The following is a 19357-nucleotide window of genomic DNA, read 5'->3' on the forward strand; positions in this document are numbered from 1 at the left end:
GTCAGCACACGATAAGTCCTAAGCAGAACTCAGAACTATGGCTCTGTCCACTCCAGGGTAAATGGAGTTATCAATCAGTAATGCAATCAAGTGGCTTCCTGGAAACTCTAGGGTAGAACATTCTTCCTGAGATATTACCAAGGGGGAAGGAAGAAAAGGGCACCCCACAAAGGGGGAGCCAAAAGGCAAGGCCAACTTCGCAGGCGGGAAAGAGCCTGAGGTCCACCTGCTCTCTCCAGACAAAGCTGAGGTTCCCAGTGAGGCACGTCTAGTTTACTGGAGGTGGGAGAGGGGTGAGGGCACAGCCAGCCCAGGGTGGATGCTGGCTGAGCCGGTGGGATAAGTACCAAACGCCACGGCAAAGAGTCACCAGAAACTGAGGTCACGCAGATACTCTGGGGGAAAAGGAAGTGAGGAAATTCCCCGTTACCCACCCCACGATTGCTGGTGTAGGCCAGTGGAAACGCTCTGACAAGAAGAGTAAGGAGGCTGTACTTGTTTGACCTTTGTATTCAGTCAGAACCTCCTATTCCTTTGGTGAGAGCACCTAAGGTGCCATCAACCAAGAATCTTGACCACGTGGGGCAAGTCCCAGGCGATGGTGGTACACACCGGCCAAGCAAAGGAGGAGCTGATAAGGCAAGAACTCACCAGGAAACGGCCGCATTAGTAACCCGACTCTGTCCTAGGCACCTGCTGGCAGCTTTGCCTGACTGCTCACTGAGTCCTCAACACTGCCCCGTGAGGAAAGGGTTCTTATCCACGCCTTGCAGAGAGATGAAAGCGCTGAGGCCGGCCAACCTGGCCAAGGCTGCAAATGATGCTCAAAAGCCCATGCTCTTTGCACTGTGCTACGGGGCTCCAACTGGAAGACGTGTATTAAAAGCAGCCTGCACGATACGCCGGAACCACTGGACCTGGACTCTTAAATTGTGGGAGGCCCAGCTCAGCTTTTTTTGGCTGGGTGACCTTGGGCAAGTCCCTCGCCACCCCATGGGCATTTCTGATTTCTCCTCTGTCCTCGGCTGCCGCACTTCAGCAAGCTGCACATTGGAGGAAGGAGTCTGCATCCACCCAGTTGCTCCAACTTCCTCATCCATCCAGCTGAGCATTCAGAATTGTACCAGCATGAATGCAACCGATTTTGGTAGGGCTTTTTCCTCGTTCCTGGGTCCCCTATAAAGGGAGAAGCGTGTTCCTTCCATCGTGAGCTTATATTCCCTGTATGTATCCTTCTAGAGTTGGAAAAGCAGCCAACTTAATGCTCCACTCTGCTACTTTACACTCAGCCTTTCACTAAGTGGACATCTACAAGCACTGGCCTTCCATGGTTCTTCAGTCAAACTCAGTCCCCACAGGGCTTCCCTGGTGGCGCAGTGGTTGAGAGTCCGCCTGCCGATGCAGGGGACACGGGTTCGTGCCCCGGTCCGGGAAGATCCCACATGCCGCGGAGCGGCTGGGCCCGTGAGCCATGGCCGCTGAGCCTGCGCGTCCGGAGCCTGTGCTCCGCAACGGGAGAGGTCACAACAGTGAGAGGCCCGCGTACGGCAAAAAAAACAAAAAAAACCCAAAAAACTCAGTCCCCACAAAACCTCATCTTTCCTTGGCGAGAGAGCACATCCAGAGCCCCTGAGCATTTATTCTTGCTGCCTCCGGCTTTCCAGGATCTCATAAAGCCACAGTCTTGTTCAGAGGAACAGCCTGGTTCTGAATCTTGGTTCTGAATTTGATCCGAGGGCCAAAATTACAAACTCATTTCTCAGCAGTTCTAAAGCTCAATTTCTCAGCTTGTCAACGGGGGATGAAACGACTGACCTCACGAGGTTATCACTGAAGAGCTAATGAGACCCCAGGTAAAAGTCTTTTCATCATAAACATTACAGCACTTCTTATGTGCTGGGCCCTTTAACACACTATTTCAATGAGTCAGTAGCAGACATGCACGTCAGAAACAAATACAAAAATGCAGGCCCCAGGGTGAACAAATGGGCCAATCAATAAAGGAGGGAAATGGAGGGAAGGAAAGGGAAGGGGCCTAGAAGGCCAGTGGGGCCCTGAGTCATGCTAAGAAGTTTCGGGGTTTTCTATGGGCCTTGGAGAACCATGAGAAGTTTCTGAGAAGGGGAGCAATTTGCTCTGGAAGGCCCTGTGGAAGAAAATTCCAGAAGTAGTTGCAACATGAGTTGCTGGAAAATGATCTTGGAGTCTGGCCACCCTGTTACAATAGCCGAAGCAAGAAATGACATCTTAACTGTGACGACAGGGGCCACGAAGGGCAAAGGACTGGCGGAGGATGGGATGGACTTTAAAGCCCCCAACTACTGAAAGGTTTCGACAGCTCTGTCCCATCAAATACGCAGATCTGCAGGGATAAACTCTCCCAGGTGCTTATTTTCTAGGTCTCGTGTGTGAAATAAGGCTGCCCGTGTCCTGAACCACTAACTTCTATCCCTGCCTTTACCTCATTACCTTAACACAAAGCAAAATTAACTAACAAAAAATTCACTGCTGTCCGCTCGTGGTCAGAGCAGCATTATTCACAAGAGCCAAAAGGTGTAAGCAACCCCAGCGTCCATCAACAGATGAATGGATAAGAAACATGTGGTGGGCTTCCCTGGTGGCACAGTGCTTAAGAATCCGCCTGCCAATGCAGGGGACACGGGTTCGAGCCCTGGTCCGGGAAGATCCCACGTACATGCCGCGGAGCAACTAAGCCTGTGCGCCACAACTACTGAGCCTGTGCTCTAGAGCCCACGAGCCACAACTACTGAGCCTGCGTGCCACAACTACTGAAGCCCGTGTGCCTACAGCCCGTGCCCTGCAACAAGAGAAGCCACCACAATGAGAAGCCCGCGCACCGCAATGTAGAGTAGCCCCCACTTGCCGCAACTAGAGAAAGTCCACGCGCAGTAACAAAGGCTGAACACAGACCAAAAAAAAGAAACATGTGGTGTGTACGTACAGTGGAATATTACTCAGCCTTAAAAAAGGAAATTCTGACACATGCTATAGCGTGGATGGACCTGGAGGACATTATGCTGAGTGAATCAGCCAGTCTCCAAAACACAAATACCACGATTCCACTTACATGGAATACACAGTGTAGTCAAATTCATACAGACAGAAAGTCAAATGGTGGTTGCCAGGGGCTAGAATAAGGAGCTAGTTCTTCAATGAGTAGAGTCAGTTTTGCAAGATGGAGAGAATTCTGGAGATGGATGGTAAGGTGATGATGGTTGCATGACAACGTGAAGGTATTTAATGCCACTGAACTGGACACTGAAAAATGCTTAAGATTGTAAATTTTATGTTATGTGTATTTTGCCACAATTTTTTTAACAGTTTGAAAGGGAGAAAGAAAGGAAAAGAAAGGAGAGGGAAAGGAGATGGAAGGGAAGGGAAGGGAAGGGAAGGGGAAAGAAATCATTGCTGGACTGTCAGCAAATGGGACTGAAAATAATGCAATTCTTTGTCATCCAGGCACACCCTTATCTGGAAACCACCTCCTTTTCCCCTTCCAGGCAACATTTCATTACTGCTTAAAAATTCCCCTAACCCCTTCCCCTGCCCCACCTGGGGCTGACTCAGCCCCTTTCAGTATCTGAACGGCAGGAGCCAGCCTGAAGGTAGTAGACGCTGCCACCCTATCCTGTGTCCTGGGACACTTGGAGTTCCCCAGGATCAACCCTGACCCCATCCATCACTCTAGGACCCCAGTCCTCTCCAACCTCAGGTGCACGGGCCCTAGTCCTGGCTGGCATCCCACATGAGGTTGGCAGGTTCCAGAAAACCCTTTAGGGCAAGAGGAGGTGAAGCAGCCTGTGGGAACTCTCTGCAAGGGCCCCTGTGGGAGAGCCCAGGGCCTGCCTTCTCAGAGGCACAGGAAGGACACAAATGCGGAACACAGAACGAAGCTACGGAGTCAGCTTGCTTCTGCCCCTACTGCCGTCCTCCTCACTGACTCAGGGGAGACGGGCCAGGAATGAGGAGATGTCTCCATCAGCCCTTCCCCTTGCGAAGAGTGGATCCAGTCACGTACTTATTCATGTATTTTGAAGTCAACTATTACGTGTGTACACGTTTAGGGTTATTATGGGTTTTTTGATGCATTGGCCAATTATTATAAACACTCTCTGTATCTGCTAATTCTCCTGTTTTTGGTATACTCTATGTGTGGTCATTACAGCCATTCCAGTTTTCTTTTGATTAGTATCTGTATGCTATACCTTTCCCATCCTTTGACTTTTTTTTTTTAATATTGTTAAAAACATTTATTTTAGTACGGTCTACCGTAAATAAGTCAGTAGAGGTTCCACTCTGCCACAGACACATCTGAGAAGAGCCTGTGTCATCCAACTGGTGAACATCTAAACGATGTCCCATCTCTTATCCCAGCCAGAGTGCACACCTTCCATGTTGTTCCTCTGCATTGACTGCTTCCAAAACCAGATGAGCAAATAGTCCTTTATCCCCTAGTAAGCTCAAAACAGTTGGTTCAGTCATTCCAGGATCTGCAACCCTCTTCAATCCCAGGTAAGTCACGAGAGGAACAAAGCCCCAGCGATGGCAAACTGGCCTCCCTTGAAAAGCTGCTGCAGCTTTCGCTTGGCCTCTTTGCTCAGCTTTACCATGGTGATGGCCCAGGCGACACACTTAAGAGCCCCCTCCTTTTACCTTTAATCTACCTGTGTATTTACATCAAAGTGAATCTACTGTAGGCAACCTGTACACTGGAGTTTTGTTTTTTTCCCCCCAACCTGACAATATCTGCCTTTTAATTGGCATGTTTAGTCTGTTTTTGTTTTTTTTTTTTTTTGCGGTTCGCGGGCCTCTCACTGTTGTGGCCTCTCCCGTTGCGGAGCACAGGCTCCGGACGCGCAGGCTCAGCGGCCAATGGCTCACGGGCCCAGCCGCTCCGCGGCACATGGGATCTTCCCGGACCAGGGCACAAACCCGTGTCCCCTGCATGGGCAGGCGGGCTCTCAACCACTGCGCTACCAGGGAAGCCCTAGTCTGTTTACTTTTAATGAATTATTAATGTAGCTAGATTGAAGTCTACTAATTTACTAGTTGTTTTCTGTTTGTCTCATCTGTTTCTTGATTCTTTTTTCCTCCTTTCAAAAAATTTCAATAAAAATAACACTATCATCATGTTTGCTTTAAACCGTCAATTATCTTTTAAAGCAATTAAGAAAAAAATTTTAAGTCTTTTATATTTCTGGTGCTCTTAATTTCTCATGCAGATCCACATTTCCATCTGATAGCATTTTCTTTCCCCCCAAAGAATTTCTTTGGACATTTCTTATTGTGTAAGTCTGCTGGTGAGCATTTCTCTCGGCCTTTATAAGTGAAAATAAAGCTTTTGATTTTACCCTCATTTTTTTAAGGATACTTTTGTTGATATAGAATTGCAGGCTGTTTTTTCTGCCTTTCAGCACCTTAGAGATATTATTCAATTATTTTTTGGCTTGCATCGTTTCTGATAAGTTAGCAATGGTTCTTATTGTTCTACATGCAGCATGTCTTTATCCTCTGGGAGATTTTAAGATTTTCCTCTTTCTCTTTGGTTTTTAGCAAGGTGACTATGATGTATTTACGTGTGATTTTCCACATGATTATCGTGCTTAGGGTTTGTTGAGCTTCTTGGATCTGTGGGTCAATATTTTTCACCAACTTTGGAACTTTTCAGCCATTACCTCTTCAAATACATTTTCTCATTCTCTCTCTCTCTCTCCTTTCCTTTTGGGAATCCAAATATACATTTGTTACATTGATTAACATCCCACAGATCACTGAGCTTCTGACCATTTTTTTCCAACTTTTTTTTTTTCTTTCTGTGCTTCAGTCTGGATAGTTTCTACTGCTCTGACTTCACGTTCAATGATCTTTCTTCCTGCAGCATCTGAACTACTGTTAGATCCATCTAGGGAAGTTTTCATTTCAGATACTGTAGTTTTCATCTAGAATTTTTATTTGGTTCCATTTCCCTACTGATTTCTTTTCCTTAAAATCCCTTAAACATATCTATAATAAACATTAGTTCATTTTCTGCTAATTCCAACATCTCTGCCATCCTTGGGTCTGCTTCTACTGTATTTCTTCCTAAGTCGAGTACCTTTTCTATCGTATGCTAGATACTCTGAACACTAAGCTGTCAAGAATCTGGATTTTATGTTCCTTCTTTAAAGAACGTTAAGTTTTGTCCTGATGGGCAGTTCATTATTGGCAGATCAGCTTAATTCTCCTGAGGCTCTTTAAGGTTGGTTGAGCCATGAGGTGAGTTTAATGATGGAAGTCACATGCTAAGAATGGTGGACCAGAAAAGCACAAGGAACCTGGGTCCCTTGAGCCATCACCCTGGCCCTAACTGGCCTGACTCTTGATTTTTTTTTTTTTTCTAATGTGCTAAAGAAGTTTTACCTTGAAGTTAAGCCATTGTTATTTTTGACTTGGACAACCAGCCGCTAAACACTACTTCTGTTATAATTCCTGAGCATCTACTAAGTAGCAGGCCCTGTGCTAGGTGTTGGGGATAAAGCAACTTATCGGTTAGATGGGGTTCCTGGCATTTTACAGCTTGGAACCTCGAGCAGGAGATGGCAAATTATGGTCCATAGGCCGAACTCTCTCACTGCTTGTTTCATTGAGACAAAGCCATGCCTATTTGTATACATATTATCTATGGCTGCTTTCGTGCTATAGAGTTAAATAGGTAAGACAGAGAGGGTATGGTCCACTAGTCGTTTACAGAAAAAAGTTCCTGATCCCTGTTTAGGGCAGCAATCCTCACTCAAATTTTTGGTCTTGGGACACCTTCACACTCTTAAAACCTGAGGACCCCAAGAGTTGTTCTTCATGTGGGTGGTTTTTATTTTTTTTTTTTTGGTTGCACTGAGTCTTCATTGATGCACGTGGGCTTTCTCTAGTTGTGGCACGTGGGCCCTAGAGTGCGCATGCTTCAGTAATTGTGGCTTACGGGCTTTGTTGCTCCACGGCATGTGGGACCTTCCCAGACCAGGGATCGAACCCGTGTCCCCTGCATTGGCAGGCGGATTCTTAACCACTGCGCCACCAGGGAAGTCCACATGTGGGTTTTGTTGATCAACATTTATCATATTAGAAATGAAAACAGAAAATTTAAAAATATTAATTCCTTTGAAAATAAAAATAATAAACCAATCACATGTTAACATAAATCACATCCTTATAATTAATTATATTTTCCAAGCCCGCCCCCACAAATCAGTGAGAAGAGTGGCAGTATTTTACATTTTTGCAAATCTCTTTAATGAATGGCTTAAAAGAAGACCGCTGAGTCCTAAGAGCTGCTTTTGCATCAGTCTGTTGCAAAACTGCATGTCACGTAGCCTCTGGGAAACTCCACAGTCCTCTCACGATAGGTAGAAAGTTAAAAAGGCAGACAATTTCTTAGTATTATTATGAAGTTTGAGCGTGCAGACCTTCTGAGAGAATCTCAGGGGCCTCCAGGGAACACACTTTGAGAATGGCTAGTCTAGAAGAGTCCTGGGCTGACATCAAACAGAAGAAAACATGAGGTCTTAACTAATAACCATTGAACAACTGATTTAAAGAGAAAGAATATTGCTCTGTGAGGGAATATAAACACTGCGCCTGGCCCCATTCCAGGAGCAGGGCGATGATCCCTTGAGGAACTGATGTTAAAAGCTGGGCCCTCGGGGCTTCCCTGGTGGTGCAGTGGTTGAGAGTCCGCCTGCCGATGCAGGGGACACGGGTTCGTGCCCCGGTCCGGGAAGATCCCACATGCCGCGGAGCGGCTGGGCCCGTGAGCCATGGCCGCTGGGCCTGCGCGTCCGGAGCCTGTGCTCCGCAACGGGAGAGGCCACAGCAGTGAGAGGCCCGCGTGCCGCAAACAAAAAAAAGCTGGGCCCTGAGAAGGAGTTAACCAGGTAAAGGCAGGTGAGGGGGAAGACTCCTTCCCCGCCCCGCCACCGCTTCCTTCAGTATGTTTGCTAAGGAAACTGGGTCAGGCTTTAGAGAAGGATCAGAGATGAGGATTAACTTTCCCATGACTCCTTCCCTTGGGCAGAGTGACCAAGTCAGAGATTTGCACTGGGAAGGACCCAGGGTCCTTCTGACACTCCTGGAATTTCCCCTGGAATTAGGGACAGGGGAACCCTAATCTCTCTCCCAGGAGGCTAATGACCTACAGATGGGACACAATAGGGAGGCCCAAATGCTGAGATGCAGAGGATATAGGCCTGAGGACAGTTCTCCAGGCCGTCAGGATGCAGGGTCCCATGGTGACACATGCAGCAACACAAACCCTTAGCTAACTGCCTTACTCCAAGGCAATTAGGAGCCATTTCTCATCCAGATGGTTATTTGCTCTAATAGTTATTGGTTGAAGGAACCAGAGAAACTACCTTTGCACTAGATTCCCAGTCCCATTTCCTGGCTGCCAGCTCTACACAAACTCACTCTCGAAACCAGATGCTGCCGAGTTTCAGGATGGATTTCAGAGGCTGCCACTGCTCATGTTTTCTTTCTTTTTTAATAAATTTATTTATTTATTTATTTATTTGTGGCTGTGTTGCGTCTTCATTGCTGCGTGCGGGTTTTCTCTAGTTGCGGCGAGCGGGGGATACTCTTCGTTGCGGTGCGCGGGCTTCTCATTGAGATGGCTTCTCTTGTTGCGGAGCACGGGCTCTAGGCGCGCGAGCTTCAGTAGTTGTGCCACTGCTCTTTTTCCTCCTGACGTGCCCAACCTGGGAGTGTGAAAACCTACTGGGTTCAAGCCACCATCTCACCTCAAATTCCCCAGGCTGTTACCCCACTTGAAAAAGACTAGGCAGAGAGGAAAACCATCCCTGGAGGATGGAAGGCAGCAGATTCTACTCTGAGAGTAATGAAGTCCAGCACTCATCAAACACATATAACAAGTCTCACACTTTCCATGAGATTTATCTGTATTAGATCACTGAATCCTCCCAGTAGCCCTATGAGGCAGTTTACTTATTACCCCATTTTACAGGTGAGAAGTCGAAGCACAGAGAGATCTTGCAACTGACCCACAGCTACAGTCAGCAAGGAGTGGAGCTAGCACTAAACCCAGGCAGCACGGCTTCTCAGATTCAGCACCTTGAACCTTACATTTTACTGCCTTTAGCTTTGAAATGACAGGAGAAGTTCGTTTTTTTAAAAGTATCTGTGTAGATGCTCAACATCACTAATCATCAGGGAAGTGAAAATAAAAAACCACGAGATACTATGTCACACCCATTAGGATGGCTACTATGAAAAAAAACCAAAAACAGACAATACTAAGTGTGTTGGTGAAGGTGCAGAGACACTGGAACCCTTGTGCGCTGCTGGTGGGAATGGCAAATGGTGCAGCCATTGTGGAAAACGGCATAGCAGTCCCTCAAAAAATTAAAAATAGAACTACCATATGATCCAGCAATTCCACTTCTGGGTGTGTACACAAAGGATGTACAGGCAGGGGCACGAACAGATAGTTTTACACCCATGTTTACAGTGGCATTATTCACGATAACCAAAAGGTGAAAGTGTGTCCGTGAATAAATGAATGGATAAACAAAACATGGTGTAAACATACAATAGAATAGTACTCAGCCTGAAAAAGGAAAGAAATCCTGACACATGCTGCAGAGTAGATGGACCTGGAGGACATTATGCTGAGTGAAACAAGCCGGTCACAAAAGGACAAATCCTGTATGACTCCACTCACGTGAGGTACCTAGAACAGTGAAATTCGTACAGGAAGAAAGTAGAGTGGTGGTTGCCGGGAGCTGGGGGAGGGGAAATGGGCAGTGAGTGTTTAACCCGGATAGAGTCTACGTTTTGCAAGATGAAAAGAGTTCTGGAGACGGATGGTGGGGATGGCTGCACAGCAATGGGAATGTACTTAATGCCTCTGAACTGTACACTTAAAAATGGTTAAAATGAGGGCTTCCCTGGTGGCGCAGTGGTTAAGGGTCTGCCTGCCGATGCAGGGGACACGAGTTCGTGCCCCAGTCCGGGAGTATCCCACATGCCATGGAGCGGCTGGGCCCGTGAGCCATGGCCGCTGAGCCTGCGCGTCCTGAGCCTGTGCTCCGCAATGGGAGAGGCCACAGCAGTGAGAGGCCCGCGTACCGCAAAAAAAAAAAAAAAAAAATTGGAGCTGACTACATTTCTGAACTTCTGGATCTGAGAGAACACATTAAGTGCTGTGGCCTTTCCTTGGTCCACATGCCAAGCTAAAGAGGTGATTAGCAGGCTTAAACTACTGATTGCTAATCAGAAAGTTAAAAAGAAAAAAATCATTCTTTGTCAAAGAGAACAGGAACAAGGGGCCAATAAGCCCAGGGGTTATACAGTAAAAGCTGGATTATGCAGCGTAACCAGGCCCTTCCATCTTTTCATCGCTGCATTCTTGCCTGTGAACATGTTCTCCCAAAGCCTGCATTTTCATGACGTCATCGGGCTATTGCATTGCACTGATAACACATCATTCAACTTGGTGTGGCCCCTCACAAAGGCGGGCAGCATCCCTGAATGCAAACGAGGACATTCTGGATCATGAACAATTAGATTAAACTGTTCCCGTACACTCGCCTCTCCCTCCCCACACAATCCTGCTTCTCTCTCTCCAGTGAGCGAGGGTACCAGGAAGACGGGAGAATAGGACTCTTTCTGAAAAGGCCTCTGTGCTCACCTTTCCAAATAGCTGTCGATCCTAGGAGGGCAGGAGGCAAAGAGGGAAATAGGAGAGGAGGTCCCAGGCGGGGAGCGGGGGGGTGCCTGGGTTCAGTGCCTGGGAACTGACAGGGAACACGTGCCCCGTGGGTCATCACAACCTGCCTGCCGGCCCCCCAACCACGGGGCCACATCTCTCGTCCTCACCGCCCGACAGAGCAGGGTCTGTGGGATCTGGCTGCCTGCAGACTCTAGGAAGGAGGCAGGATTCCAGCCACGGCTCCCTGGAGAGCTCGAGAGCTTAACTAATTCTCTAATCAGGACACGTGGACAAAACGCTCTGAGAAACGGTGGAGAAATGGTTAGCGATGTTATATCAACAAGCACCAGTGACCTCTAGGAGACAACGACGCAGCACTGACTGACAAGCACCCGGGGCCGTGGAGTCACAGAGCCCGCAGTAAAATCCAAGCCGCTCACCAACTTGCTGTGTGACCTTGATAAATTCTCTAGCCTCTCTGGGCCTCAGCTGCCTCCTCTCGAAGGCACAAGCGAAATGGTAAATGCATATAAAATTCCTCAGTAAGTGACAGCTGTCACAACCTCCAGCTTGGGGGAGGGGGTGCTGCAGCACTGAACAAGATTTTTGAACGTTACCATTTTCTGAATGTGAAATTTTGACCAAATGATAACACCGTACTGTCTTCCTCCTGGAAGGGAAGGAGGAAGGGTAATTTGGGGAGATGGGAAGAGAAAGAGAGTGGATTCAGAAATGATATCCTTATGAAAAAAATCACGAAAGAAACTCAGTAATGACCTTAAAACCTTATAATCCCTGACGCCCTCATGGAATTTCAGCAAATGTCTGAAGGATTCTGACAGATCCCACATTTAACACTGGCTGCTCCCTTCTCACCAGCTCAATGCGAGAAGCATTTATTTGCTGAGGGCCTACTGTGCACGGAGCCCTCAGCTGCTCTGCCCTGCCACCTATAATTCAGCCAATCCTCTTTCTCTTCCAAGAACCCAGGAAGGTTCCGACCCTACTTCGGACTGAGAGCAGGTGCCCTCACTCTGACTTCATGCGTTAAGAGGTCAGCCTGTCTCCGGGGCTAAGGTCCCCTGTGGTCACAGCAGTCTGGGCTGACCCTAGAGTCTCAAGCAGGCCAGGTCTTCCCAAAGTCACCTTGTCCCACGACCCCACGTATACACAGATAAGCAAGATCAGAGGAGGCACCCTGGACTGGTAAAGCAGGTTTCGGGGTGCTCAAGCTGTTAAGATTAAGGAAATACGTTTCGTTTTTCAGAGCGAGGTGATGGGCAGCATTCTTCAGCTCACAGGCACCTGGCTCTCCCTTCACCAACACGATTAAGGCAGCCCTGTCCGGGGCTTCTCCTATTTTTGCCTGATTTCTGCTGGGTCAACGTTTACCAGTTTGGCAAATGGCAATTCGGAGCCTCACACAGAAAACAGTGGCAGCGGTCTCTGAGAAACGCTGGGGGAAAGGACTCTTGGGAGTTTCATGGTCCGATAGCTCTATTCTTTGACTCCTCCTGCCTTGACAAGGGGAGGGGGGTGTTGAACATTCTAGAGGCCCTGAGTTTGGCGTCAGGCTTGGGGCTGGCAAACCATCCTTGAGCCTTTTTTTCTGCTGGAGTTTTTCCAAAATGTAGATAGAGAGCTGGGCTTCCACCGGGGGACGCCTCAGCCCCAAACAGGTGGGCTGTGCCCCAGGCCAGCCAGAGCCCTGGGCTCTCCTTGGGTCCGATACTTGCCCTCTGGCTCCAAAACTTGACCTAGGAGTTCAGAATGACCGAGAGAAGGATTGGAAGGTGGCGGCTTCCTACCGGGAAGCATCTACTTTTCACCCTCTACTCTGCGGCTTCACCGTTACCTCTCAGCTGCCTTCGCTCATGTTCATTTATTAGTTCTAATTAGGCACAAAACTTTATGCTGGGCCTGGGGAGGCTCGGCAGGATGCGTTACCGTTCAGTGGAGAACACAGGCAGGAGAGAGAAACGACGATGTGGCAGAGCCGTGTTAGAAGGGTGCACAGAGGGCCCCCTACCTGAGCTGGGACGAAGACAGCTAGGCAGGCTCCTGGGAAGAGGGGGCCCTTTAAGTGGGTGTAGCAGCACAGGGAGGGAGAACCAGCAGGCAGGGCAAGGATCCGGTTTGTGCAAAGGAAAGACAGTGCCTTGTGGGTAGGGGGAGGAGAGGTTTTTCAGTTTTATTAAGGGGTATTAGCATCGGCTGGGTGGCAGGTTAAAAATGCAGATTCTGGGAAGCCCCGCTGAGATTCTGATTCAGTCGTTTTCAGGTAGGGCCCCAGGAATCTGTGTTTTACAAGCTCCACGGGGGAGTAAGGCAGGAGGTTGGCCGATCACACTCTGAGAAACCCTGCCTTGAAGGAGTGGGGGAAAGAAAAAAGCCATTTGTGGCTTTGATGGGATATTGATTTTCCTGGACTGTTCCCAAAGGGACTTTGGACGGCTCACTAATGACTCGTTCTTCTGTCATTTTACATAGACACACATACAACATCCAGCAAACTGGAAATGAACGCAGGGAGGGTGTCGGGAGCCTTGCTCACACAGTCGGGCTGTCACCCTGTTCCCGGGATGACGGTGGGTGTTATCTCGGGAATGTGTCCGGGCAAGGTCCACGCTTATGCGGTTACGGTGAACCGGGGCCAGGGAGCAGTGATGGGAAAGCCCTCTGGCATCCAGCCACACCTCCCCACCGCCCTCATGCCAGGAAGGCAAGGCGGTCCACAGGGCCTCATACAGACTTGCCCTCCGGCCTGCAGCTGGCTGCCTGCCCCTCCCGCCCCCGGTCCCCCAGCAGGAGCCTGCCCTCTCCTGCCCCAGTGCCGCCCCACTCAGGCTGCCCCTGGCTGGGTCCAGGGTTGCGCATGGGGGTCCTGGCTCAGCCGGTCCCAGCCTTGGCCATGGGCACTGTTTCTGCTAGCCCCCTCATGGCGGTACTTCTGCCCTGTTCTAAGCTAGTTCCAGGGAGCCTGCCATTTATTTTGCTGGCTCAAGCCTCTGCCTGGGAAGCTTACTGGGGACCCCAGACCTCCTTGTCTTGCTCTTGCCACTGTTCTCTAAGGGCTGGAATTCTGCCTCTGTGATCTCTGCCAGGTGCCCGCGGGCCACCTCCTCATTCTGTGTTGCAGTTGAGAGACACTGCCCCTGTCACCAAGGATTCCCATCTTCTGACTGCTCCCTGCACCCCGGAGACCACGTCCTGCCACCGTGGTGGACTTCTACACAGCCTGCCTCCACTCTGACCTCTGGCATCTGACCCCACTGGTGGGCATGCTGCAGGCTCAGGACCCTGTCTTTTCTCAGCAGGTGTGACCCCGCCCTTTCAACTGAGCCCTCCCCCACTCCCATCCCCGATCCGGCTTCAATCCCTTATTCCATGTGGGGCTGTGGGAACAGGCTGAGAAACTCCTACCCCTCGGCAGTGTTTATACCTGGTTGTAAGAATCCACTGCTTCCTGATATTATCTGATATCTATATCGGAGCTAGTTAGAGGCACAGTCAGCTACAGAACAAAAAAACAAAACAGTGCTACGCAGACATAAGTAGTGTTGACTGGTCAGGGCTACTCAAACATTAACCTGCAAGGACCACTGGGGACCTTGTTAAAATGCAATTTCTGACTCAGTGGGTCTGAGGTGGAGCCTGAGATTCTGCATTTCTAACAAGTTCCCCGGCGATGCTGATGTGCTGGTCCACAGGCCCCTCTTCCAGCAGTGAGAGTCAGGGTCACAGAAATGAATGGGAGCTTGCCACAGGGGATGAGGCCAAAAGCAGGGCTCAGAATCGAGCATGTGCTCAGCAAGAGTAACCACCAGGTCCCCTAACTTGCCAGACATTCAGAACAGTTGACTCTGGAAGTTCTGAGAAAGAACGACCTAGGGATGCCAGCTGCCCATGGCCTCTCCTGAGAGGAGAGCTGCCGTGGTTGCTACATGACCCCTGAGCCCTGTTGTGATTTCTTGTACCAGGTGAATCCAGTTCAAGGCCAGCTCTGTCATCTTTCCAAATCAGCATCTCTCACAAGAATTTGAACCGGGGACACCGGGTTAGCTGTGGCTGCTGAGGCGAAGAGTTACGAGGTCGGCTGGGTTGTGAAGGTCATATGGGTCACCTGCAAACTAATGCTGTGATGATGTCATGGCTGTTAGCATTCTTAAGTACTTATTCTGAGTACTGCTCGCGGCTATGTGTCCTAAATAAGAGAATCCACGCTATAATTCTCACAATAACCCCTCAAAGTGAATGGCGGTCTAACAGCGTGAGCTCTGGAGCCAGAGAGCCTGAGTTTGAATCTTGGCTTTGCCACTTTCTAGCTGTGTGACCTTGGGCAAATTACTTAGCCTCTCTGTGCCTCCACTTCCTCATCTATAAATGAGGATAGTAACAGTACCTCCCTCAGAAAGTTAGTGTGACAGTTAATTGAGCTAATATAAAACACTTAGAGCAGGGCTTGGCACCCAATAAAATCTCGGCTATTATTCTTCTTCGTCTTATTTGTATAGAGTGAGGAAACTGAGGCTCACAGAGATTAAGTAGCTTGCCCAGGGTCACACAGAAAGTTCAAGGCAGAACTAATTCATAACATGGTTTACGAACGTATGAACAAATTTCAGATTTGTTGTAGTCTGTCTGTAGGTTTCAGAGGTAGCAGAAACCATGACATGAGCGGGCCGACAGGAGGGAACAGAGGGACGTACGTGGAGACCGCTGTTCTTCACGGCCTCCAGCTGCAGCTCCTGCCATCCCGGTAGTGGGGGCTGCTAGGCCCATCCTTAGATTCCTGTGAAATCTCTGACCTCACAGCAGCCTCTCTTTTCTAGAGCCATGTCACGTGGGCCTCTGTTGCTTTTGACCAGAACAGGCCTGGCTTAAAGTAGATACCCTCCAGCCAGAGTGGCGCGGGAGATGACAGATGAGGGAAGGCCTCGTGGAGCAAGTGGTACCCAACGTGGCCAGTGAGGGAGGCGGGGCTTCAACGTACACAGATGGGCAAAGATGTTGGTTTGAGACCCGGACTGGATTCAGTTTTAGATTTGTGGTAGTTTGCAGTGCTCGCCTGGACAGAGAAGTGATGTCCAGCCGGAAACTGGAAATAAGCACCTGAGGTTTCAGTGCAGAGCAGGTGGTCGAAGGCCTGGCAACACAGGCCGCCACTAGGGAGGAGACTGCACAACGCCTTACTCTCCTGGATAAGAATGACTGCCAGGAAAGGAGGAGAGCTGGCAATACGGTTAGACACTACAGGGAAGTCAAGGAAGATGCCACCACAGGTCTCCTGGTGACACTCCTGGAACTTTGCTCAGAGAATGGGGGTGGGAGGAGGAGAATGGAGGGTATGGCGGGAATGGGGGTGGTGGGGTGGTGGGTATGGAACCCCTCTGTGTCCCTCAGAGAAAGGAGCAGGGGGTAGGACTGAAGGCTTACTCTTGGGGAGAGAGCACCTGAGCACACTCTAGAAACCCATGGATGCCTGAAGAAAGGAAGAGATGTTTCTGAGGTGAGGACCAATAAATAAGTAGGCCAGGTGGTGGAAGAGGCTGAAGGGATTCTAGTCCTGGTCGAGTCTCTAGAATGATTTGCACTTGGAAACAAGTCTATTCCTTGATCAGTACTTCTCAAACCTAGGACGGTAGCAAAATCACTCAGTGGTTCTTTTTACAAAGGAGTCTGCGTTTCACATAATCCAGAAATTCTGATTATGTTGACCAGAGCCAGGCCTTGGAATCTGCATTTGAGTAACTCTCTTAGGAAATTCAGATGCATGTGGCTGACCAATCATGCTGCCTTGGGGGAAGAACAGAGCTCCTTGCCCAAAGTTAAGAAAAAAACACTGCTGGGACTTCCCTGTTGGCACAGTGGTTAAGAATCCGCCTACCAATGCAGGAAACACGGGTTTGAGCCCTGGTCCGGGAAGATCCCACATGCTGCGGAGCAAGTAAGCTCGTGCGCCACAACTACTGAGCCTGCGCGCCTACAGCCTGTGCTCTGCAACAAGAGAAGCCACCGCTATGAGAAGCCCGCGCACCACAACGAAGAGTAGTCCCCGCTCGCCGCAACTAGAGAAAGCCCGGGTGTGCAGCAACGAAGACCCAGTGCAGCCAAAAATAAATAAATAAATTTATTTTTTTAAAAAAGAAAGAAGGGCTTCCCTGGTGGCGCAGTGGTTGGGAGTCCGCCTGCCGATGCGGGGGACGCGGGTTCGTGCCCCGGTCTGGGAGGATCCCGCATGCCGCGGAGCGGCTGGGCCCGTGAGCCATGGCCGCTGGGCCTGCGCGTCCGGAGCCTGTGCTCCGCAACGGGAGAGGCCACAGCGGTGAGAGGCCCACGTACCGCAAAAAAAAAAAAAAGAAAGAAAAAGCACTGCTTCCCAGTGTTCATAGCAGCGCTATTTACAATTGCCAAGGTATGGCAACCTAAGTATCCATCAACAAAGGAATGGATAAAGAAAATATGGTCTACATGTACAATGGAATACTACTCGGCCATAAAAAAAGAATGACATTTTGCCATTTGCAACAACATGGATGGACTTGGAGGGCATTATGCTAAGTGAAGTATGTCAGACAGAGAAAGACAAATGCTGTATGATATCACTTATATGTGGAATCAAAAAAATACATCAAACCAGGGAATAAAACAGAAAGAAACAGACTCAACAGACATAGAGAACAAACTACAGGTTACCAGTGGGGAGAGGGAAGGGGAAAGGCACAATACAGGGGTAGGGGATAAAAAAAAAAAAAAGGGAGGGGTTATTATGAGATTGTATGAAATCACGTGTGTGAAACTTTTGAAAATTGTGAAGCACTACAGAAGTTAAAGAATCTTTCATTCAAAAAAAAAAAGCGAAAAAAAAGAAAATACACTTGTTGCCACTACAGTGAGTGCCAGGATCTCCCGACTTGAATTAAGAAAACCTGGTTGAAGAGGTAGAGCAGTGATCACTATAGACGGATCCTACTTAAAGGTAAGAGCAAACAGCGTTTCTGACTACAGAACTTTTAAATTCCATAGCTGGATCTTTGGTGTCATTTACAAGACCTATTATTTTCTAATACAGCATCCTCTTTATCTTCCTAATCCGTAAGCCTTTTGTTCATGTTCTTATTATGCGTCCGTAAGCTCTATGAGGAATGATGTCTGTCTTTGGTCACTGCTGAACCCTCTTCTTAGCACAGTTCCCACCAGGAACCAAACACACAAAGGTAATGGCATTCTTTGTTTTCGATTCTACCCAACACGCAACAGAAGTGGAAGGTAATTTGTGCACGGCTAGAGCCACTTCAGATCTGAGATGACCCCATTGACTTCTAGTGAACCCAAACAAACGTCCTGAAGGATGGGCTACTGGGCAAGCAAGAACGCTGCCGTCCAAGCCCACATGCCATTCAGACACCAAAGCGTCCGAAGGGAATTTGATTCCTGCTAAGTCTTTCATGCCAAAGTAACAAGAGATGGGGCTACCTTGAGCACAAGAGTCTATAAGGAGGGTGAAACAAAGATGCTCATCGCCACCAGGACAGGGGAATGTGGTCTAGGAAAGTGATCCTTGGAGGAATTTTGAAAAACTGACTGTACTCAGAAAAAGAGCTCGCTCACCGTGCTCGCTGAGAGAGGGACATCTCCGAAAATAGGAGCAGAGCAAACAGAAAGGTCTAGCTATCCAGACAGACCCTGAGCAACTGAGCGAAGCTGCTACTCAAGGAATCACAGTAGTGAAAGGAGCTATGGTCTGAATTACCAGAACAAATTCAGTATTGCTCTTCTTGACAGCCTAGCCTGGCCTGGCCTTCAGGGTGCACTGTGGCGGCAGAGAAAGTGGCATCCCAGTTCTGCCACTTATTAGCTGTGCCATCACTGGCAAGTTCTCAACTGCCTGAGCCTCAGTTTCCCCAGCAGCAGAATGGAGATGGTAACGGTTCTCACCTCGCACGGTTGCTAGGAGAATTAAATTGGAAAATGCACTCAAAGCACTCGGCTCAGATCTTTGCACTATCTAGGGTCTCAGCAAGTGTTGGCTATGATGAGTTCTTATCCACCGGCCACGATCTACATGGTGACAACATCTGCATTCCCCACTCCCTTGGAGTCTCGAGGACTCAGACGTGTGCATGAAATCCAGACCAAGATCTGCTGGGGACAGACAGCAGCTGCCCACCCCCCAGGCCTACAACTCCAAAGTAGCTTAGACCAATTTATTTAAAGGCATTTACTCCTGCAATGCGAGTTGAAAGATTTTCACATTAAGGCAAAGATGAGCCCAAATCAATTTGATACTTAACACATCAGGAAAGAAATAGCAAGACAGATCTAGAAGAGGGGAAATTACCAAACTGCAAGGTGCCTGACATCCCTGAAATATCTCCTTCTCCCCCCCCATAGCTATTTTTTAATACTTCCTGAATCATCTTCAGTTTTCCATGTGGAACTGTGTAACTCTTAAATTTTAAAGCGCTTTACAAGGTACTTTAGCATAATCTCATTCAAACTCTACAAGCATTTTGAGGAAGGGATGTATTTACCTACAGTCGTGGTTCTCCAATGTGGCTGTATTCCAGAGTCAACTGGGGAGATTCTAGAAATCCCATGCCCAGGCCATACCCCAGACCAATGAAACCAGATTCT

General features: G+C 48.7%; 1 protein-coding gene and 1 pseudogene across 1 annotated transcript in view; both read right to left on the minus strand.

Moving 5' to 3' along the window:
• WWC1 (WW and C2 domain containing 1) overlaps positions 1-19357 on the minus strand; it is a 152521-nt gene that overhangs the window by 118076 nt on the left and 15088 nt on the right. The window lies entirely within an intron of this gene.
• LOC113608249 (mitochondrial import receptor subunit TOM7 homolog pseudogene) lies at positions 4244-4805 on the minus strand (annotated as a pseudogene).

Source organism: Aethalodelphis obliquidens, unplaced genomic scaffold, assembly GCF_003676395.1.
Source record: "Aethalodelphis obliquidens isolate GAN/ISIS:26980383/991018 unplaced genomic scaffold, ASM367639v1 scaffold52, whole genome shotgun sequence".
In the NCBI taxonomy this organism is placed as follows: Eukaryota; Metazoa; Chordata; class Mammalia; order Artiodactyla; family Delphinidae; genus Aethalodelphis; species Aethalodelphis obliquidens.